This window comes from Pollicipes pollicipes, unplaced genomic scaffold (genome assembly GCF_011947565.3).
Source record: "Pollicipes pollicipes isolate AB1234 unplaced genomic scaffold, Ppol_2.1 Scaffold_4881;HRSCAF=5763_pilon_pilon_pilon, whole genome shotgun sequence".
Classification (NCBI taxonomy): Eukaryota; Metazoa; Arthropoda; class Thecostraca; order Pollicipedomorpha; family Pollicipedidae; genus Pollicipes; species Pollicipes pollicipes.
Genome location: NW_023596576.1, coordinates 39,986,744 through 39,992,816, shown reverse-complemented (window position 1 = coordinate 39,992,816; position 6,073 = coordinate 39,986,744).

Here is a 6,073-nt window from a genome sequence, read left to right as displayed (position 1 = left end):
CAATAAAATCTAAAAAAATTGTTACCACTTCCGCGAACGGTGAGATTGCTTTCCGGCGGCGCACATCAACCCCCGTGCCTTCATCAGATATTCCAACAACAAAAATCCTTCAAACCAGTTATACTGGAGACTGCACAGTGAAGCTACGTCACTTGCTGGTAGGTCCGTTCATTGCGCCCTCTGCCGCGCCATCGTGCTGTCATATACAACGCACGCAGACAGTAGTCCATGGTACTTTACGCAACAGTGTACAACAACAATAGTTTATGCAGCGCTTGGGAATTAAAGTGAGGCAAATGGACGACCGATCTTTATTCATATGATACCTTCATTAATTGCTTCTGATCAACACTTTCTGTAATATTGTTTGGCAGCGAATTTCCTTGCTGTCTTCATTGGTTTTGTTGTGGCAGTTAGTGTCGGGCAGTGATTTATTGCAGTGACGCAATAGGGGTGAGATCCTTTTCTGCAGGGTAAGGAAGGAAGGTACAATTAATACACATACTTTTAGAATACATTGGGATACCTGCCAGCCTGTCGTTGGATAATGAAGCACAGAACATAAGTGTTAGGTGTAGCCTGAGTACGTATGGAAGTTCGCAAATTGAAGAATAGGCGAAATACGCAGAGCAACAATTTGGGGTCTAAGGCAAGTGCTCTGGATGAATATTTCCACAGAATCCGCATCTGCAAAATTAGCAAACATTTAGGTCACGCGTTCGCTACGCAAAAACGACTTAAGCTCTCGTGTAGCGCGCTTCCTGTGCCCCAAAAACATTTTCTGGGCCCTGCGCTTGGCTTTCGGGCTGAAACTTCCCTCCACAGCCTCATCGTATTTTTCAAAGCACCGGTCTTTACTTGACAACCCCATTGCTCGACGCTGCAACCGTCTGGGCTTGGTAAGTGTAACACACATAACAATTACGCTGTACTTGAAAATGCCTTCAATGCGCCTTTTGCGATCACGAAGGTCTTACATGCCATAGCGTTGAGCATTTCCGATTCTTTCAGCTAGAATATATGGGTGTTTTGTGGTAAGCAATTCTTTGTGGAGCTTTAAATCGTGATTATAAAAAGTCATGAGGCACTGAATCATCGAATTCATCATGGTTTTAGCAATGTGCCCCATAGGAGGCAGCGTCCCTCCCTCCAGGATACTCTCAGCTTTGTGGTTCACTCATAACAAAGTGTCTGACATATGTGTTTTATTGCATATATCGCTATTATGCTAAATTACAGAAAGTATTTTTATTTCGCAGACATCAGATAAAGGACCTCATTATTTGTAAACATATTGCTCGGATTGACAGATGAAGTGTTTGAGTCAATTCTGTGGGTAGACATATGACTACCGAGTCACAAGATGTAAATTACCCACCTTCAAGCAAAACGTGCCACTTATGGTACTCCGTCCTCATGCCGTGGCTGCTGTATCGGACTGGCTCGCAATCAGATCGTAGGTGTTAACCTGCTTCCGCGTTTTCAACAGGGACTGTCCCAGTGTGCACCGGTGACAACCTCATCACTCCTAAACTCCAGTCAACGCAATCCATTTGTCTTCTCAGGTATTGGCGAACCCATGGCTCGTTCCGTCGTTGGCTTGCATAACGCTGTCCGAAACCCACACTTGGATGTCAAGGCGAGTGGTAAATATGAAAAAGCGTATGCAGAACTTGATTCACTAGCGTTACGTGTTAAATAAAAAAGCTCGTGTTACGACTGTTGGTTTCACTGATGGTATGAACATCACATTTTTAGAAAGGTGACAGTTTACTGTTTATCCCTTTATTTGGGTTCATAGGTGTTCAAACCTAAAGCATGTTGTCATCTCAATCAAATGACACATTTCACGTTTACAACACATTGGCTTTGAAGGTAGCATGACATAGATACGCTTTGAACACAATATAAGAAAAATTTCTTGAGTGTAAAGACATACATGGAAAAAACATGAAACCATGTGAACATGAACAGCCAAACAAGACCTGTACATATAGACCACAATGCAAACTATGGAGTTGCATGAATGATGACAGCTGCTGTTATGTCGGATAAGGCGGTGTCCTTAGAAACTGACGGAATTCTGAGCACTTCAGCCCAATTATGAATATCACAGGGACGAATTGGAAGAAGCATTTCAACTTACACGTTCAACGACACATACAAAGCCAATTTTTGCAGTGTAGTTCTCACGATTGAGTAGGTCGGGGAATGCGACCTTGCCACCCTCCAGCCACACCACGGATCCTAGTCTTCGGAAAGGAACGCTTGTGGATTTGCGATTTGAAGTGTCACCAGAGTGCATGCTTTCTTCAAGCATTCCCTCACGGAATGTGATGTCCAAATTTCATGCACGCATACCTAGATTCGGTGCACTTGTGCCACTGCCACCCTTCCCCTCCCCCTCCCCTCCCCCTCCCCCTCCCCATCGCAGAAGTGTAACCGATGGCCGGGGGCGTCAGTCAGGCGCGGTCTGACGTACATCGTCCCCGGCGCGATCAAACGTCATGCATCGTCCCCAGAGCGTCATGCATCGTCCCCAGAGCGCTCATCTGTCGCGCGTCATATCCTGCGGGGCTCAGCGCCTCCGCTCCAGTGCAAGGCCGCTCTGACTTAGGTTGCGGTAGACGCTGGATAGCAGGATGGATTAATTTCATTTATGTAGTTTAGTGTTGTGGTAACTTCAGCTTAAGATTTACATAGCACAATGTTGTGTCACATCAACTTTAATTTGTGTTAATTGATATAAACTTTACATAACTTATGTGATATTTAAAACGCATGATTGCAAACATCCCGTATGTGGTTTAAACGTGTTATACCTGGCGCACTTCATCTTGACAAGCGCAAACTGATGCACGATCAAGAGCGAGTGAAAACTCCCGGTCATTTTGTACATGGGTCTCGCCAATGCCTCACGGTGGCACACGAGGCTGGCCTTGTGTGCATTTTACTACGCTATATCCTCACGCAGCACCTGGAAACGAAAACAAATCCAGATTTATTTGCGTTATGCAATATGCATCACTCAGCGACCCGTTACAAAAGTTCGTCTGCCGCCCCTTGGTTGAAACTGCCGCGTGATTTTCCGCCAAGACACCTGACGATGCATACATTACTCGTGTATGTATTCGTCATTTAATGGTGGAACATGTAAGCGGGCATGCTCGCTCCTCATCCCAGCCTCATCACGCAAACAGCGCACACGCGCCCAATCAATGAAGGTATTAAAGATGTGGCATCGTATAAAAATATGGCATGGATTCCGGGGACGGCACCACGCTGGACGCACTTGGACTGGTAAGTATGGGCTGGCATCGACTTTCCATGAAGTCGTGCGGAAAGCACTTCCAGGTACTGTCAAAGTCCCGCAGCATTGAGAGTCTGACCGCCGCTCGAGCGCCACGGGTCGGGGCCCAGTCTGACCGCCGCTTGAGCGCCACGGGTCGGGGCTCAGTCTGACCGCCGCTTGAGCGCCACGGGTCGGGGCTCAGTCTGACCGCCGCTTGAGAGCCACGGGTCGGGGCTCAGTCTGAGCACCGCTTCGAGGTCACGGGTCGGGGCTCAGTCTGACTGCCGCTCGGGTGCCACGGGTCGGGGCTCAGTCTGACCGCCAGCGCCGCAGCACCAAATATGTCATATATTTTAAGCACACCACGGCTATTTGATCCCGTATAGTCAGCCCAATGCGCGTGGCGTTGCGTAAAATTCGCAGTAGTAATTAGCGCGTCACCGAGCAGAACGCTAGTCTAGCCGCTCATTTAGAAGTGTTGGACCGAACGGAAGCTCGCTTGGAATTCAGCGCGTAGTAGAGCGTTGTAGGATGCGCTCCATATTGATTAAACATCTGTCTTTCTATTGGTTTGTCTTCTCTTTTGCACTTAAAATGCAAGAATTCTGTAGTTTCGCGTCAGCATAAGTTATGCGGAAGGCCTGCAGATGATAATACTATTTTCATGAACCTTCATTACAATCTCTTTGAAGTGTATAGGGCTGCTGCCGATGAAAATCGTTGCAAGGCACAAAATGTCAGTTGATGTGGATTTTGGAGGAGTTTAAGAGCTGATTTGACCACTAATAATGCTAGTAATCAGTACATTTAAAAGTAGTAATCAGTACATTTTTTGTGATCCCAATGCGATTCCAATGTTTAAACTTCATCAAGCTGCTATGCATTTGTCGCCTTTGGACCAAGTATGGCATATTGCCTGCCTGGTGAGCTAACGTGCCTATCTATTTCGCACGGCAAACATCGTAGTAATTGGAAAGATTGGCATCCGGGAGCGGATCTGAGCCATGAAAGTATTACTGCGATACCACTACATCTTGCCTCTGTCTTCAGTCCAACGGAATTAACGAATACAGGCGCCAGGCGTGCTACACACCAGTGATCCCCGCCGTCCTCATGCGCGGCGGCCTCACCTTGCTGCTGTTGGCCGGCTGGTGGGCCATATCTGCGCGCCTGCTCGGCGGCCGCGGCGCGTCACCGGCCATCGAGGCGCCCGTGTCTGCACTGGCGGCGCGCCGCGGCCGGCCCGTGCCGTGCATCTGGCGCGAATCAATACCCAGGTCGGTTGGCGGCGGTGGCGTCACAGGCGCCGACAGCCGGCCGGGCCCGCACGGACCGGCGCCGCTCGCCGCCCGTCACCGATCCATAGCGCCGCATCACGGGTGACGCGGACCGCGGTCAGCACGGGCTCACCGTCACGAGCTCGCGGTCACGGTGGACTCGTGGTCACCGCGGGCTCACTGACGCAAGCTCGCGGCTTCCGCGAGCTCGGTGACGCGGCACGGCCGCCGTGGGCCCACTGACGCGAGCTCGCGGCCTCCGCGAGCTCGGTGACGCGGCACGGCCGCCGTGGGCCCACTGACGCGAGCTCGCGGCCTCCGCGAGCTCAGTGACGCGGCACGGCCGCCGTGGGCCCACTGACGCGAACTCGCGCCGTCCGTAAGCGCACTCACGAGGGCACACGACCACCGCGGGCCAACTGACGCGAGCTCGCGGCTTCCGCGAGCTCAGTGACGCGGCACGGCCGCCGTGGGCTCACTGACGCAAACTCGCGGCCTCCGCGAGCTCAGTGACGCGGCACAGTCACCATGAGTTCACTGGCGCGAGCTCGCGGTCTCCAAGACAAGGAGTTACGGTGTCGGGAGCACACTGAGACGCACTCGCCGTTTTGTCGTTTACACCGTCCCACTCTGGCGGACGTACGGCCTGAGGGTTCCGCCGCTGCAGACCAGATACCGAACATACCGCCCCTGATCGACAGCATTAGGGCTGTAATCGCACCACGCTGCCGCAAACTGAGCAGCGCCGGTGACCGATGTGTCGTGGGCTCGCGGGCTTGGGACAGCCACTTACAAGACTGCCGGCTCAGGACGCCACCCAATATGAAAGATTACCCAATGTCATAGATTTAAAGCAGTTCAACAGTCCATTGTTACGAATCCACAGCCTTCGGGATTCGCAGTCATGGACGTAAGGTTTCGGCGCGCTACCATCACGAACTCACAGCTTCCAGCATTCATTGTCACAGGCTCCGGCCTCAGAGAATTAGGGTGGCGTACTCGAGCGTTCGGGGACCGCTGTCCTCCACCAGTACTGTCAGCGGACCGCAGCGCTCCGACTCCCATTCTGACCGTCACCATCGTATCTGTTAGAGCCTCCATCACGATCCCTGGAATCAGAGCAGGGTCCTGGTCCGCCCCTCCCTCGCACCACAAATCACTGATGGAGATGGGCGGCGGAGGATCATTGACAACCCCGCGCCCTCCCACGTCATCGACCAGGCCAGCAACCTGATGCTTCCCTCGCCGTCTGGTCTGCTGCGTGATCATCCCCCCCCCCCCCCCCCCCCCTACCGTCCCCTGCCAACCTGATGCTCCCCCGGGCGCCTGTTCGTCGATTCAGCGCCGCTCATCTGCCTCCCCTTCCCTCGCCTGCCCCGCATGGCACCCGCCGCCGGTGGGCGGGCGGGCGGTCGTCAGCCGCGGTCATGGCCGTCCGCGGCCGCAGGTGTTTACCCCTTGGATACCAATACGGTAATCAGCACATCGCTCGCCCGGCGATCAG